We start from the raw sequence: 17925 nt of genomic DNA on the forward strand, positions 1-17925 counted from the left end.
ATTAATCACCAAAAGAAAAAAAAAGCTGTAAGATTATCAATAATCAACAGTGAGAATCTTAATAAAAATGATTCTTGTGCTTCGTAGATTATAACAGAAAGCTTGCGAAAAAAAAATCTCTCTCAGTCTAGCTCTTTTTTTTTTTTTTTTTTGCCTTTTTCATTCAAGTGTTAGAATCATTTCCTGTTAGCGTTTAATGTCTGGATAGCGTTAGAAATTTCTTTTGGTTTTTTAACTATCGAAAAACTTCATGTGCATTTTATTTTGTTACTCTTGATTAACGTTTATGAAACGATTTTGTTTTTCCGTAACTGTAATATCCCTGAATATTTTTGGCTCTTCATGTAAATAATCCATAAGTACAGCTACGCTTCATTTTCGGAATGCGTCAAGGTTTTAGTAAATGCATAATTTCTCACATTATTTAAATAATTACTCGTCTTTAAATTATAACGATTTGTGACAGATGTTTGATACCATGTAAAAGGGTAGATATTTATTGTTTTATCAATTCTTAACATTACTTTTTGTAAAAAAAAAACTCGTCAGAACTCTGAATTTTTCACATGTTTTTAGCGGCCCCAGAGTTATTATTAATATTGTTTATTTTATGAATTTTTAAGAAAACGATGAAGATTTCACTGGTTCGCAAAGTTTTTCATTTGCTTTTACCGCGCCGGTGAGTCAAAAGAGGTTGAGAAACACTGAGTTAGAGCAATGAGCACTTCTTAACTATGTTGAAAAACCTGAAATATGATCAAATGCTGTAATTACATGTTTTAATCACTTCCAGTATCGAGTTCAATGTGAAAAATGTCCAAAACGAATACGGGGGAGGGGGGAGGAGGATCTATAGTAAGGGTGCCATTTCTCTCTCCAAAGGTTCCTTTTTTTCACTCCGGCTGTCTATTTTTTAAGAGGTGCCTGTTTTTCACCCTATTTAGAGGTGCGATTACGGCTCCGTATTGGGTGCCGCTGGTGAACAAACGTTTCTCCCCTGAAAGGTGTCGAATGCATCCTGTAGTTTTAACAGTATACGCGCAAACAACTGCTCGGAGGGCAGAAAAAAGGGAGCCCAAGTGAATGAAAAAAGGTTTCATTTCCTCCATCCCTCTTTTGTCTTTAATCTTAAGCGACTGTTAAAATATGGAAAAGGGATGAACAGTTTTATGGATTTACCTCATCTTATGCATATTTTTATTTATTTATTTTTCTGCTTGGAACGAATATGAGCGGAATTCTCGGAATTTCTGAATGGAGATTTTATTTTCAAGTAGCACACAGCACAGATCAGTTGGTTTTGAGTGTAGTGCTAATAAAAGTTCTGAATTTGTCAGAAACTTTTACAAAACAGCTTCAATTAGGTGAGATCTATTCAATTTTCTTCTTTGTTCTGATAGTTTTTACACCCGCTGTAGATACAGGTGTATTGTGCTTTTAGTTAATTTGACTTCAGAAGAAAACTATTCCCAGTGATGCATGTTTTCGGGCGAGGTCATAAAATAAGATTTCTGCTCTTTATAGTTTTAAAATATACTATAATATAAAAAACAAGTGGCGCAAAGGTATACGTACTGGCTCAAAGATACCCAGAATGACTGCAACAACCACCTCACGCAAATCTTAAAATCTTCTTCACATAGTACATTCGTGTGGCTCGCAAGGACCCTTATCCTTTCTGTCATCAAAATAAGGGAGTCTATGTTTCAAATGTAAAACCGATGTACAAATAAAGTAACAGTCTTGCGATTTCAAAGCAACTTCAAACAATCGGGTGATTATGTCCGGTGAGTAAAAGGAAGTTGAAATCTGTTATTACGGGACGCGGGAGCTTCCCGCCCCGCCAAGGAAACCAAACGTCAGCAGCCAACAGAAGCAAATCCACCGCCAAAGACGAAAGAAAGTAAAAGCGACCAAGATTACGTTACGCGGGAGCGTCCGCCAAGGAAACCAAACGTCAGCAGCCAACAGAAGCAAATCCACCGCCAAAGACGAAAGAAAGTAAAAACGACCAAGAACAAGATTACACGACAGAACGAATTGGGGTTTTTTGGGTTTTTCACCCCTCTGTATCTCAGCCCCATGAAGACCCCCGGAGTTCATTTTTGGTATATTCAATCTCTAGTGGCCCCTGACGCCGTAAACCAAAATACAATCCCCTGGACCATCAGGGGGAGGAGGTATTAAAGTTATAAAATCGCTGTTCAAAAAAGTTTTCGCTTTCTTTGACAGGGCTACAGCCCAGACGAAAAAAGGAATCAAGCTGAAATTTCGCACACACATTCCTTGTGCCCTACTGATGTGCCTTTTGTGTCATTTGATCCCCCTCCTCCTCCCCCCTCGTTTTTACCCCCCAAATTGTACCTTCCCGGGGTTCTATCACAGCCCCCAGGGGGGCTACGGTAATGATTTTTTGTATATATATTTTTGGGGGGGGCATTGAGTACATATACAAAAATTCAACATCCGGTCATCATGAGCCGGAGTAATTGAAGTTTGAAAATCACTAATTTTCCCTAAATTCTTATGTACTTATACTCTCAGCTCATAGGGTTTGTTTATCTCGGACTGCAATTGCAAGTGTTAGAACAGATCTAACAATTATTCCACAGTTGTCTTAGGAAATGAAATTCAATCAAGACTAAAACATATCCAACAGTTGCAACTAGACGTTAAATCGCGGATATCACAAATTTGCCACAGCGACTCCGCATGCGCGCCGCAGACTTAGCTAATTGGGCTTTCTGTTTTCAGATTCTATGTTGTTTGTTTATACTTAAGCAGAGCAATAAATTAATGAATGAGATTAGAATGCTGTCCTTCCCCCCCCCCCCCCCCAAAGTTTTGCCGATACGAAATTTCCTTCTCCCTGTTTTTCAGTTTTGATATATTTATGGAGGGTAGAAATTTTAAACGTCAGCGCGAAACTGGGGTTAAACCATTACAATATTTTACGTGACAAATTATATGAAACTGTACGCATATGAATACGGCACATATAACTTTTTAATTGAAAGCGAAAAAAAGTACTTTTTTTATTGGTTTGCTTATTTTCTAAAATAATGGATTTTTCACACACAACACATAATGAATTGAAAATATATGAAATACGCGTGTGGATATCCGTGCTTTGTAGTAATTTGTTAGCTGAAAAAATTTTTGCAATTAATTTAAGACAGACTTTTAATGAGCTTAGTCCGCGCGCAACATGCGCATTCGCTATGGCAAATTTGGGATATCCGCGATTTGACATCGAGTAAAGCTGTGTAGATCTTCTGACACATTCAAATTCAAAATATTTAATGGCTTAGTTTTTTTTTTTTTTGCTTGGTGATAACATGCGTTATTTCGTTTTTTAAATGAACATTTAAACTAAACTAGGTATTAAACAAGACAAAGACTTCTATCAAGAAAAAGATAAATCACCAAACAATTAAAATTATCTCATAAAACGTAAAATAATCCACGATTTAAGAAAAAATGTAATTAACAAAAAGTGAAAAGCTAGATTAAAATAGCCCTCAAGCTATAAAACATTTAAAGAAACCTTCATGAAAATGTTGAATAATCTGTCAAATAAAGAAACTGTAATAGAATTTATTGCGAAGTTGTAAAATACTCGAAAACAATAATTTAAAATATAGTATTTTATTATCCAAGAAGTTTTCTTTGCAACAGAGAGGATACAAGAATTGCAATAAAATTTAAACCGCCCAATTCTCGCAAAATGAACATAGAATCTTAATAGTCAGAAAATAACTAAACGTAAAATTTGGCTAGCCATTATTGTTCCTTAAAAACACAAAACAGCGTTGTTTCAATTGAAAATTTTCTGACTTGAAGTTCTCAATTCTAAAAATACAGACAAAGTAATAATATCAATGCAAAAAGATGTGATATCTCATCAAAAACAACCCTGTTGTAAAAATTTCCCCGCCAAGAAAACCTTTAACTTTTCCGCACAAAAAAGAAAACCTGCATCCTAAACCCAAAAACTCTCAGCCATAAAAAGTTATGATATCTATTTTGCCCGCCAAGTATCTGCCAAACTATCATCCTCCCTCTTCTCCTTTTTCATCACAGCTACTTCCATTAGAACCTCCTCCCACCTTCAACTCCTCAGAAATATGGATAGATCTTTTAAATTGTTTATCTTGTTTGGCGGGAAGCTTTTTGCTCACCAAGCAACCACTTCACTTTGAAAAGTATGGAAAAAGAAAAGGAAATACAACAACGCAAAACCGCACAAATTTGCAGAGAACTGCAGACACGTATTTCGAGGTTTCAATGACCCCCTTTTACATCGTTATTAGTTCTGTGCTACGCCAATGAAGCACACATAAACTAAATAAATTAATGAAATAAAATGGAAACAGAATACAATAAAATGAAAGAAAATAAATTAATTAAATTATAAATAATCAATATGTAAGTTTTTAAAAAAATAATAAAAAATCCTCCCCCCCCCATTTTGATGGCGCAACTTGCGTCATAATCCCCTTCTGTGGGCACCCCTGCCCTTTTTTCATGGTATAGTAAAATCATTCTAATGCGGACACTAACGGGACAAATTTTTTTTGTCCGCAATAGAGAGGTGTCCGCAGAACAGAGGTTTAAATAATGTTATTTGCATTGGAACTGGGGTATTGAAAATTGTCTGCGTAAGAGGGGTGTCCGTTAGGAGGGGTTTTACTGTATAACTTCGAATCCCCGAAACACGAGTGTGCAACTCGCTGCAAATTTGACGAATTTTACGTTGTTATATTTTATGTTACGTTTGTATACTTTAAAAAAAGATTATTATGTTTTTTTTGCACAAAAAGGCTAAAACTTTAGTCTATACTGTAAAAAAAGATAATTATGTTTTTTTTGCACAAAAAGGCTAAAACTTTTCGCATCAACAAGAATATACAAAACTAAAATTTGTCATCACTTTACAACAGCGGCGGATCCAGACTATGGATTTGGGAGGGGAACTTTTTTAGCAGTTTATGTTTATGGGGGGGGGGGGATATGAAACTATTCATTAAAAATAACCGTAGAAATTGAGTTTTACAACTTATTCTCTTTTAACGCTTCTTATTTAAAAAAAAACCATTTTTCCTTTACAAAATTTAAAAGTATAATTTTCGAAAAATATTTAAAAAAAACTGTTATTTTTATTGTTATATTTATATATTTTTCAATCTTAAAATTTTCGCCAACTAATAAAGGGGGTTCGGGGGTTCTCCCCCGGAAAATTTTTGAAATTATAGCCCTAAGAATGCAGTTTTAGACGGCATCTGATGATGTTACGGGAGGAAAGGTTCAAGGGGCTTTCTGCGGAAATTTTTAGAAATTGAAGTTTTAAAAACGCGATTATAGGCGATATTTGGGGAGGGGAATATTCCCCCAGTTCTCCCACGGATCGGCCATCCGCCTCTGCTATTGCCTGATCGTTCTTCCTGGAGCCTATTTTCAAGTTCAACTGCTATAAAACAATATCTTCCTATTCTCTGTTCTAAAACCTTTTAGGTACACATGATATGTTGGGGGAGGGGAACATTCCTCCAGTTCCCCTCCGTGGATCCGCTTCTGCTGTTTTCTAATCGCCTTTCCTGGAGCTTTTCTTCAAGTTCAAGTTCTATAAAATAGATGAATTTTCCTGCACTCTGTTGTGAAAATTTTTAGGTATATAAGATTTAGGGGGGGGGGGGGCATTCCCTCAGTTCCCCTCCGTGGATCTGCTTCTGCTGTTATCTAATTGCTTTTCCTGATACCTTGGTTCACGTTCTAAAAAACGGAAAAAAAATTTCTGTACTCCTGTTTCCTGAATTGTTTTAGGCATAGGCGTCGGAACCGGGGGAGCTGGAGCTCCCCCTGGAATACTTCAAACCGGCTCAGCTCCCCCGGAAAATTCTAGCACTGCAGCTTAGTGCCGTACATTGATTTCCTCAAACCTGATTTCAAAACTGTGATCTGCCTTTTCTAGGAATTTCGGAATTTCCACCCAGTAAGCAACAAAAGCAGGGGGCAGACGGAGAGAATTTTGTTCTGGGGGCGGCTGAGGTAGATAAAATTATTGCTGAGGTCTCCTTGTCATTACCAAAGTTTATCGATGTAAACGAAAGTGTTCTGTATCATTATCTGCTATCTAGGGATGTTAATGACTAATGAATCTTTCTGAGTTACAATTGAAATTATCTAAAATTTGGTATTCAGTGTTAAAATTCTAAATTTTAAATGTATATTCAAAGTTTTTTCATTCGTTTAGACATATTTGCTATGCAATTTAAAGGCAAAATTTTCAATTCTTGTTAAGGATGCAAAACAATTACGCTGACAAGGTGATGTAAATGAAATAGAAGAAAGAAAAGCTGAAAGATGTTAAACAAATAGTGAAAAACAGCGAGAAAGAAGACAAAATTTTAAGAATTGATATTAAACACGAAAATTAAAGAGAGAGAAAGAAAGAAAAACAAGTAGCTATTATATCTACACTTTTTTCTCCTTTCCTTCTTTCAGTGAATAAATGTATAAGTATTTGGAACAGGTTTGGAAAAAGTTCAGAAATTTGAAGAGAAATTTCGGAAAACTAACGCTCCTGTTACTATCGCAAATTTGTATATCAACCTTAAGAAGAGCGAAAACAAATTAATTGATAAAGATAGAATGGATGTAGGAAATTATATATATATATTTTTTAACATTAAGATGCATAGACAGAGGGTGAAAGAATTTATTTCTGTTATGGGGGTGGCTGCAGCCTCATAGCCGTCCCCCCCCCCTGGATTCGCCATTAGTCCAATGATCACAAAAAGAGATAATAATGAGCCAGTTTGGCATTTAAATATGAATAACATGGAGGATGCTCCAGATATGACTGAAAAAAGGTTACTAAGGTTGTTTGTACTTGTTCAAATAATGTTGAACTTGTTTAAATAATTTCAACTTTCCAAAAACTTACAGCCGTGGCTCCCAAAAGTATTCGCACACTTACGATTTTCAATGAAATACACCATCATCGATTTGTTAAAATTAATATTTTGGAACGGGTATTTAATTATAAGATCTATGATTCTTTTTTTAATAAAACTACATGAAAATTGTTAATAACATAATAAAACTTGATTTTTAAGAAATCAATAATCAAAAAGTGCCAGAAACTTGATCTCACAAAAGTTTTCGTACACTTTGAAAAAATGTCAAAAAACTAGTAAATAATCTAACTTTTTACTAAGTTATTATTTAGTAGAATATCATGCAGTATCAGCAACAGCTTTTAAACGTCTGGGAATAGATTTCATTGTTTTTTTTTTCTTTTTTTTCTTTTCTGCTTCTTATCCTTATCTTGATTAAAAAAAACGAAGTTGCTTCCGATTGCCAAATTTTGGGCTAATAATTTAAAATTGTCTTTAAAAATATTTCACTGAACAGCATGATTCATCGAAAAATTTCTAACTTCCAAGTCCTGCACCTTCACACAAGAACACCTTCACCGTCCTGATTAACTGATCCCAACTAAGTTCTTTAGATTTAATTTCTCATTTTTTTCTATTTACAATTATGCAACAATTTAACCCAAAATGTTGAATTTATTTTATTTTTAAGTAAGACGTTGTTCCAAAATGTTTTGAACATTTATCATTGATTTTACGGCGGAAAACGTAAGCTTTCTGTTTTTCGCACGAACAAGAAAATTTCTGCAGGAAGAGGTCCCATTTAATCTAGGTAATCAGAGAACTTGGCGAATAATTTTAGGGGAAAATTAAAACGAAAATGTTTCATTCAATTCTACAAAAATTTTTTCATCTCTCAAAGGTGTATTTTTCATCATTTTTTAACTGTAAATCTCCGATCACGCTTTGTTAACTTTGCATTTGACATTTTCTTACCTTGTTTTCGATTCGATTCTTGTCTTTAAAGCATTTTATCAAGCACTTTCACGGTAGAATGGTTTAAATTAACTAATTTAGAGACATTTCAAACCAATTTACGGCCTACTGAGAGAGAAAAAGCACCAAATTTCGAATTGTGTTTTTGGTTTATACGCATAGCTGCCATTTTAAAATAATAAGCAGAATTTTAGGGCATAAATAAACAAAAAATTAAAGCCAAATGACTTTACAGTGTGTCATCACAATGCAAAAATAATAAAAAAACAACTTATGATAATTTTAATCATGAATTTATTCGAAAATATTTCAGTGTGCGATGACTTTTGTGGCGTATTTTTTTCTCTGACTCTTCGTCTTTTGACTAAATATCAAAAATAAAATCTGGCAATATTTTGAAAAAAACTACTGGGTTTTATTCAGAATGGCATAGGAATGGTGTGAAAAAAAAAAAAGAACTTCATATTCGAATTCAGTTTCACGTTATTTTGATTTTACTACAAAATTTCAAGGTGTACGAATACTTTTGGGAGCCACTGTATCTCATTTTAAGTTATCTGACCCCTCAGATTATACTTTACGAAGTTACAGTTATTCTTGTTTTTTGAGCAATCACGATTGCTTATTGCTTTCATTTGACTGTTTTGATGTGCTATCATTTTATTTTCCCCGCCAGCACCCTCTGCAGCACCACCGTCGACCGGCCTCACGATGCTGCTCCTCTAGCGAAAACCATCTCCAGGTAGCGTCAATATCCTACACTTACACGCATACATACACGCACGTACAAACAAACACATACACACACCTACACACATACACAAACACATACACACACACACACAGAAACCCAATTTAAAAATAAAATACTTATTTTAATTTTTATTATTAAACTGGTGGTACCCGCACGGCTTTGCCCGTAGGAGAAAATTAAAAGGTCTTTTGGTTCGCCTGATATTTACAAAAAAAGAAAAAAAAAATATGGTGAATTTCTCGCCAATCGACTTGCCCATGTTACGGTTCCACGTTATGATAACTTGGTAATTTACTCGTCCATCTTATAATAATTTTGCTCGGGAAAATGTTCTTAAAATTGGAATAGAAAAAGAAAAAAAAAATCGAATTTTCGAAAAATCGCTTTGAAGTGCACACCATGCTACAAACTAATTCTGTGCCAATTTTTGTGAAAATCGGCCGAACAGTCTAGGCGCTATGCGCGTCACAGAGATCCAAACATCCCTTAGACAGAGAGACTTTCAGCCTTATTATTAGTAAAGAATTAGACTTATAAAAATGTTTACTATGTTGTTTTGCTACATGGTTGTATTGGAGATTTAAAGTGATTGCTTTTGTTACTAAATGCAAAATTTTGCAATTTATAAATAAATATAGTTGAAAATAATATTGATAGCTAAGATAATTTATTTACATTGTATTTATATCACTCTTTTCCCTTAATTAACAGATTTCAATTCAGATTTTGTAATTCAGTTTTTTGCCATTTTTTCCACTGTATTGGCAAAAATGCCTTATTGCAGGCATTTTTTTTTTTTTTTTTAATATTTTCCCTTCAATACCCAAACCTTACATTTAAATATTCTTCTATAACTACAAGATTGAAATGGGCAGCAGGGTTTTCTAATGGACCTTGATCAAAAAAAATGACTGTTTAAAACTTTGACACAAGGGAGAATTCAACTGAGCGCAATACCTTGGCTTCAGTCTCCAAAATACCATGTTTTTAGGGCAAACATTTCCCTCCATCTGCTTGGATATTTTTCCTAAAAACTGATTCTATAGTTCTACAATTTTAAAACACAACACATCAACAGATGGATGCACCAATCCACCTCTAGTTTGAAGGAAATTAAAGACTTTAAAAAATAGGAATCAGTGGTAATAACGGCATCAGCACATAACAAGCACTTTAGAGTTCACGACAGCTTTCCAGAAACAAACCCTGCAATATAATACTATGAATAATACAATGAACACTATGTGCTCAGCAAATTTATTAGTCAAAAGATCCAGGATCAAAGATGTAATCATGATAAGAAATAATGAATAGAAAATATTCACCATTTAAACACAGTATTACAGTACTATTTCTGAGCATAACACCACTGCTTTAAACATCCTTTAAAGCCGAATGTTTTTGGTAGACTTTTCGCCGTGCCAGTTAAAACCGGTTATGGTTTTGGCTACACGTTTCCCCTCGTTGGGCGTCTCACCTTCCTTCTATCCTCCTTGCGAAACACTCGCACTTCTGAGAATTTTTACTACAGTGCCATCTGTATATGAAGATTGTATCTAATATACCCCAGATTGAACAAGTTTTTAAAACAGACACACTTTAAAATATAAATACATTGACGAAAATGAAATTTAAAAATTACCATTAAGATCATCAGAGCCTTATGAATCATCTGAAACTGTTTTTTTTTCTTCAAAACTATTGTAGTATTTGTTGTAGGACGCAAAGTTGATTAGTTTTTAGTGCGTGTATGGTTGCTATTCTGAAACCGTCGCCAAGGGAGATTTGCATTTAAAATTGATTTAATTTATAAAAACGCTTTTTTTTTTTAACAATATTATCTTAATCCATTCTTGACTGAAAATTACGTCGCATGCAATAAAGATTGGGATGTTATTGGGATGCTGTTGATTTTGATTAGGTATGTAAATTGATTTTCCCTTGGCGCCAATCGCTTAGGGACCTTTAACCTTGACCCTTAAACCTTTTCCCCTACGATTTACTCTCCCCCGCAGGATGCCAAAATTGCAACGACAATCAGCAATCAATCCTTCTACCATATATTGGCAATGGCATTTATCGCTATTTATGGATCGCCAAAAGTTAATTTTAGACTGTGGGCAAAGATGGCGATGGAGTGGCTCATGCTTTCAGATCTCTTTGTTAGGAGGGACGGCTCGCAACGTGGTTTTGATTGACAAGCTTATCTTGATGTGTTTGACAGTTTGGAACCTCATTCAGTAACAGACAGTCGTAAGTTTTGATTTATAAATAATAAGAATTATAAAACTGTATGGATTTTACATACAAGGCAGTGGTGGAAGGTTATGAACTGCCACCACGATGTTTGCCGGTGTTTCATGCTCATTGGAATTTAATAAGGTTTTATACCTAAAAATAAAGAACTTTTGCACATTTTGAAGAGAAAAGGGTGAATTTATTCATCCTGTCCATTATTCATCCTTTCCTTATCCTATCTGTTACTGGGAATCTCCAGAATTGCCAGTGTCTGGGGGTCGGACCTTTTTTTCGAAATTGAGCCAATAAAAGTAGAATTAACTAATTCAAAGGATCCAGAAGCAGCCAAACGTTAGATGAGATGTAGTTTCATGAGAGAAAAAGTTTTAAATGTCTTAATATATTAATAGGCTCAGAAAATTGAGTTAACCTGAGAGCAATGTCTTAAGCATGTCTGTTACTGGTGTTGTTACCCTATTTAAGCCCCCCCCCCCCAGAATTTCCTAATCAATAGAAACATTTCTATAAAATTTCCTATTGGGCAATATGTCCACAAACCTGTTAAATTTTGTTGTTCAGTATCTTCTATATTACTGATGAACTAGGAGGAAAAGTACAGTCAAACTCGTTTATAGCGAGCCCTATTTTAACGAGAACTCGGATTTAGCGAGGAAATCAAAAATATTTGGTTGGTACAATGCTAAATCTACGAAAACAAAACTTGCTTTTAACGAGCAAACCTCGCTTAAAAGCGAGCAATATTTTTATAATTCATAAAATGTCCGTTGATTCTTGATTTCCTACTCAGAAAAGATTATTCTATTTTACGAAAAATTTCATCAACATTTTGAAGTTAGAGATAAGACATAAATCATGAGAACAAGTGATGACCTGGCCCTTTTTTGAAATTCGTGGAGTAGAGGAGCATTTAAAAATTGGAGAATGTCATCATTTAATATTTTTAGAGTTATAATTCTGTGGATATTGTAAGTCTAGAGAGAGAGAGAGAGAAACAAATGAAAGCGACCACCATAACGACAAATGTCAAGAATTTGAAGTTAATTAGCCCTCGACATGGCTTTTAAAGTGCAGAAAAAATTCAAACTATTTTGAAGCCATACGGACACAAAGATGTTTTTTGGACCCTTGTTCCTCGAAAACAATAACAAGAAAGATACAATAAGACAGTTCAAATCAAATAACCAACTATACTTTGTTACTGCACAGAAATACAAAGCAAGCATGTATAAATTTTCATAATTTTTTTCACTAACTCGTTTCTTATGAACACTCAGTTATAACGAGCAAATAGCCTACAGTGAAATCTGTAAGTTGATCACATGCGGTGCACTACTTTAGTGGTCAACTTATAGAGGTTGAACTATATGATATGATCTAATTCTGTGCCTGAAAATAGCGGTCAACTTACAAGGGTGGTCAACTTTACAGGTTTTACTTATCGCGGTCCCTTCACGCTCGTTATATGAGAGTTCGACTGTATCTTGTGTTATCCCATTTGTACATTGGGACGTTACACTACATATGATATTCTGTTTGCCGCCAATAAGTGTTTTAGGTTTGAGTACCAAACAACTGTAAAAATCTCTAGTTTAGAAGCTTTAATTTTGGAAAAACTTTACAGTAGCGGAAAAAAAATCTTCTGGCTCATTACATTGACCTTACTATTACTAATTCATATGAAATAATATCTAGAAAGAAAAAATTCTGCATTCTTGATGGTTTCGCAGCATCTATGTTTATATTATTTTTCAAACTACAACCAGTTTGGATATGCATCACATGCAATACATTTTTTACCGTTTATCTTCTACATCACTTACTAAAGTGATATCGTACATTGCGAAAATAGAAATTAAAGAATGGTTAAACCGAGCTTTTCCAGAAAGGAATTTCGAAAACATGAGAACTTTGATTTTCCCCTCCCCCCTCACTGGCGCAAAAACATTTCTGTATTAAATTTGTATGTTAAGATAAGGACTGGATAAAAGAGTTAATAGAATTCATGATCGAAAAAGAGTGAATTAATGATTGATTTGATTGACTTTTGACTGGTCCATGTTCATTAGAACGAAACTTCAACAGGCGGAACCTAAAATACAATTGTAGTTTTGGAAACAATTTCATTTCAAAACAAAGCAAGTAAAAATCTATTGAAAAAGCACTTAAAAGATTGACAATCATGGGCACATCTAAAACAAAATTTATCATAAAAAGGTACTTCTGTTGTGAACGAACTGGAGTAAGATGAATTATGTTGGCAGGTTCATATTTTCAAAGTTTTTCTGGGGGGGGGGGGGGCAAAGTTCATGAATTCAATGCATTCTATACGAAAAAAGCATCAAAATAAAAGCAAACATGCATAATTAAATTATATTTTGAAAATCCAGAGGGTCAATCTCCCCCCCCCCCAAATGACGGGCTTGTATGCAGGTAAATTAAAATTGAGAAATGTGGGATGTCATGAAGATAATATTACAGCTTCAAACAAGAACATTAGTAAACAATGAATAAACTAAAATGGAGTGGGTAGCAATGTAAGTCAACTTTGAAACCATGTTATTTTGATACAAATTCAGCATACTTTTAAACAAGAAGTAAATTTTGATTTCCTTGTGTAGAAAACCCAATGAATGAAATATTTGGTTACAAGCAGTAATAAGAAGTGGTACCAACATTTGGAATGATTATTCTAGATAGAATACAGATTTCTTGAACCCCTTTGGTGAAGCAAATAGTTTAGCAAAATGAGCAATAGAAAGAATAATCACTTGTTTAACGCTCATTGAACTAATTTAAGCTAACATAACTATTGAAGTATTACATCTCAATTCCTTAGAAAGGGAATGTTTATTTATTGCCAATTAAATACCAATTTCAATCAGATCATTTGTTTTATTAATTTCATCAATGTATCATGATTTGATAACAAAAAAAAAAAAAAAGAAAAGAAAATTACCATTTGGTAATGACAAGTTGAGTATTAGAACTTGTATTCTAAATGCAACGATGAACTGAATTTACAACCTGCTCTCAACCTTTCTTTTTTTCGAGAATTTTAAACTAAAATCAACATTAGAAACAGTAAAATGATGAAACAACTGTTTTTGTTGAAAAAGTTAAGGCACAAAATGTAAACATTTTCCTTAGAAGGAAGAACGTTAGAAAGGGAATTTTTACTCAAAACAGCTTAATTGTCGCTGTGTCAAATTTTTATTACTATTTGATGAACATTAGAAAATCCATATTAAGTACGTAGCTGACAACTAGGATTATCACCCAAACAGTATAGAACTAGTGATCAATCTGCCATGGCCGACTATTGGAAATGCATAGAATATAGAATATTCAGTATAAGTAGGAGTTTTTTTTAAATTGAAACATTATGTTATACAATTCATTAAAACAAAAGTAAAAGCAAATTTACAGTAGAACAAAAAAAAAAAAAAAAAAAAGAAGGGTAATTAATATATAAAGATTATGTGTCTTCTTAACAAAAAAATAAGCAGAGTCGTAAACTAGTTAGGCACACCATTTAAAATAAAATGACTCATTACTACTTCATAAAAAGTGCAAACAACTTCAGTTATTGGATGATAGTTGAGGATAGGTAATTGAATATGGGGGGGGGGGGGGGAATGTATCATATCTGATTTTGAGTTATACATATTCTACTTATAAGCAGTTTTATGTCCTTCTGGTCAACTACTAGAGACTGGCCGACTACTGGAGCACTTGCCCTACATGTTTAATTCATTTGAAGTTGAATGATATAAAATGCAACAGGGAATCAAAGCATAAGAAGTGCAGTTTTTTAAAAAGTAATTGACTTTTTTTTTTCAATTACCCAACTTGTCACTGATTTCATGGTTCAAGAAATTTAACGAAATAAGAATTGCAATTTATAGTTATCGATGCATGGGTAAGAGGACTTAAACATCACATACTTGCATAGTAAAATACCAAAGCTCATTATTGTAAAGTGATGAGATTAATCTCCAAAAACATTTCTTAAAAATACATAAAACAATGTTACATTTTTAAAAATCAAGAAATTTAGTGGGATCAAAATAAGATTTTTGTGATCAGATTGAGACAGACAGGCCCACCCACATGCACCATAACAAGTGGCATCAAAATCCTGATGGTGAAATGGGATGATATGCTGTTAGAATAAGAATGCCAGTTTTTCTGCTCAAATTCCCCCGAGCAAAATAGATTCATTTGTTTCCACTGTCCTCGGGATTATCTGAACTTTGAGGAAAGATAACTTTAAGGTAGAGAAGAAAAACTTTAAGGCCTCTTATTTACTGAATAAAAAATAAGGAGCTCTTAAGGAGATAGTAGTAAAATTCAGGAGTTTAAATGCCCAAATTTTCTTTTCTTAAAAAGCAGGAATTTGTAAGGAACGTACGAACCCTGATGTGATAAAGCACTGAGGAAAAAAGTTTAAACAAGACGTTACTACCCATTTATACCTTCCTAGAATCCCTTATGAACAGTGTCAGCAAGTGTGATTTTATTAAAAAAATCGATTGTCAAGTTGTAACAGAGAGGACATTCCAGCTGTGTCCTCTCGGTTACATTCATCTCCCCCCCCCCTATATTTCTAATTAGTAAAAACTTTTCAAAATTATGAGAAAATATGATTAAATTGTTAAATTTTGCTATGCATACGTGCAATTCCATGGTGTGGGACGTAAAAAATGAAGAAAAATTTCTGTTTTAATTCCATTTACCAAATATAAACTGATCCAAAATAATTACATTTATTTACAAGATGCTTACTACATCCCACTGAATAAAAAATCACATTAATTTTTCAAAATAGATTAATAAAGAATAAATTAAAATTTTTTAAAGAGTTGGTGTCGGACGTAAACACACAAACAGTAAAATTGATGACTCACTTGAAAATTATTAAAAGTCTGTGAATTGGCTAACATTTTAATTTTAAAAACAGCTTGATTCTTAAGTATACTTATAGTCTAAGATCCGGCTGCAAAATTCTGCACTCATCGAGTATAAAATCAAATTTTTATATTACATTATGAAAGGGGCAATGTGTTTTGCCTAGGTCGTCTAACAAGAAGTGCCCTCAAGTATTTTTTATCAAATTAATATTGTTTGACATTTTGGGGTAAAAATGACGCATTTGTTATTAAAATAAACTATACTCTACTTCAAAGAAATATACTTAAAGAACTTGAAAAGTTATGGTTGCCATTGCGCAACTGGCCGCAACCTATTCGCAGCCACATGTAAACGGGTATTATTGGTGCACATTTATGCACTCATTAAGTATAGTCATCATTTATATATCAAATTAAAGCTAATTTTTTTCAGAACGTGATAAACTAAAGTTGCCTATGCAAAAATGGCCGCAAGTGGGGGTTGCCAGCTGTTAAAGATTGCTTTACAATATTCGTTCGACAGGGATGGCGATAGCTAGCTGTACACATGGATATATCCAGAGGGGGGCAAGGTTTGGCAGCTCCTCCCCCCTACTTCAAAAATAAAAAATATTTAGAATTAAAAAAAAAATTAAATTTACAGTTGTTTTAATTTTTAAATTTATCGAAGAGTTCATATGTAGTAACTTGTTTCTGAGTTTGAAAGTGTATACATCTTCTTTGGGAGCTCACTGAAAAGGGAAAGTAATTGGTGTTTAGTTGGGTTAATACCGCACTCATTTGAGAATTTCATTGCTTCTAAAATCTTGGAATAAAAAAGGGAGGGGGTGCTAAAAACCAGTCTCCTAACTGCCCAAATGATACGCCTTTTCAGGTGCGTCCCGAACTTCAAATTTTATCAGGGTGGAAACTCTCAATAGACCAAATGGAATTCCAAATTTCCCCGAATGATGATAATTTGCCTAAAGGAACTCCAAATTTTGCAGAATGATATTTTTATCCAGTGGCGGATACAGCCGGCGGGCAATCGGGCATTTGCCCGGTGGGCCAGTCATTCTTCGGGCCGATCAACTAACAGAAAAGTCTTTCGGGCTTGTCTACTAACAGCAAAATGTAAATTTGGCGCGCATGTGTTCAGAAAAACACAAATTCGCAAAACACATCCTCAGCTCCTCTTTACGCATGGACTATAAAGCTTGCGGATGGAGGAAGGCAGGGCCGTCACCAAGAGGGGGGGGGGGGAATTTGGTAAAAGGGGCTGCACAGGGCCTGATTACCACACAGGCTGACTAGGCCTAGGCCGGGGGCCCCATGTTCCTAAGGGGCCCCACATTTTTGCATAGCATTGCAACGATATGAAAAATACATGTATTTTTAAAAAAAATATGACTTATTAATTGGAGAAAAAACTTCTTTAAAGGGGAATTTTTAATCATTCTGCCAGTAGCGAATTTACTTGGTCACGATTATGAGGGGGCCCAAAGGGGATTCATAAATGCACATAAGTGATTTATACATAGTTATGTGATTAGACAAAGAGGCCTCCAAAAGTGCAGTCGAGCTTTAAAAATGTAAATCAAACAATGGGGCCTCCAAATAAAAGTGGGCCTAGGGCCTCACTTTTAGCTAGTCGGTCCTTGGGGCTACCAATATATTTTTAGTGGTATAATAAAAAATAAATGAATGAATTTTAAAAAAAAAGGGAAACCTTAGTGGCTGTAAAAAGTTAAAATACTTTTGGTCTCTTTGACGCTCTTATTTATAAACAACAATTCATAATTGCTATAAAATGCAACTTACAACAAGGGCCGAAGTAAGGTCATGTCAGCTTAGTTTGAGAATGGGGTTAGTTTTGAATTGAAATTAGTTTTGAGAATAGGGGCCCGGCTTGGAATTGAACTCGCACAGAGGGTAAAATATCCTAATGGTGAAAGGTGTAGAAGGGGGCCTGTGAGAAGATTGACCTATGGCATTTTTCTCCCGGATCCGCTTTTGCTCTCGGCGACCCTGTTTATAACAATTGGAATGAAAGTGACAAAATATGTTTTCCGTAAAATTATTTTAAAAAATGCAATCTCAAAATACCATTGAGGAGCACGAAAGATTCTACATTATTAAGATTATCAAA

The sequence above is a fragment of the Uloborus diversus genome, chromosome 3, assembly GCF_026930045.1.
Source record: "Uloborus diversus isolate 005 chromosome 3, Udiv.v.3.1, whole genome shotgun sequence".
Lineage (NCBI taxonomy): Eukaryota > Metazoa > Arthropoda > Arachnida > Araneae > Uloboridae > Uloborus > Uloborus diversus.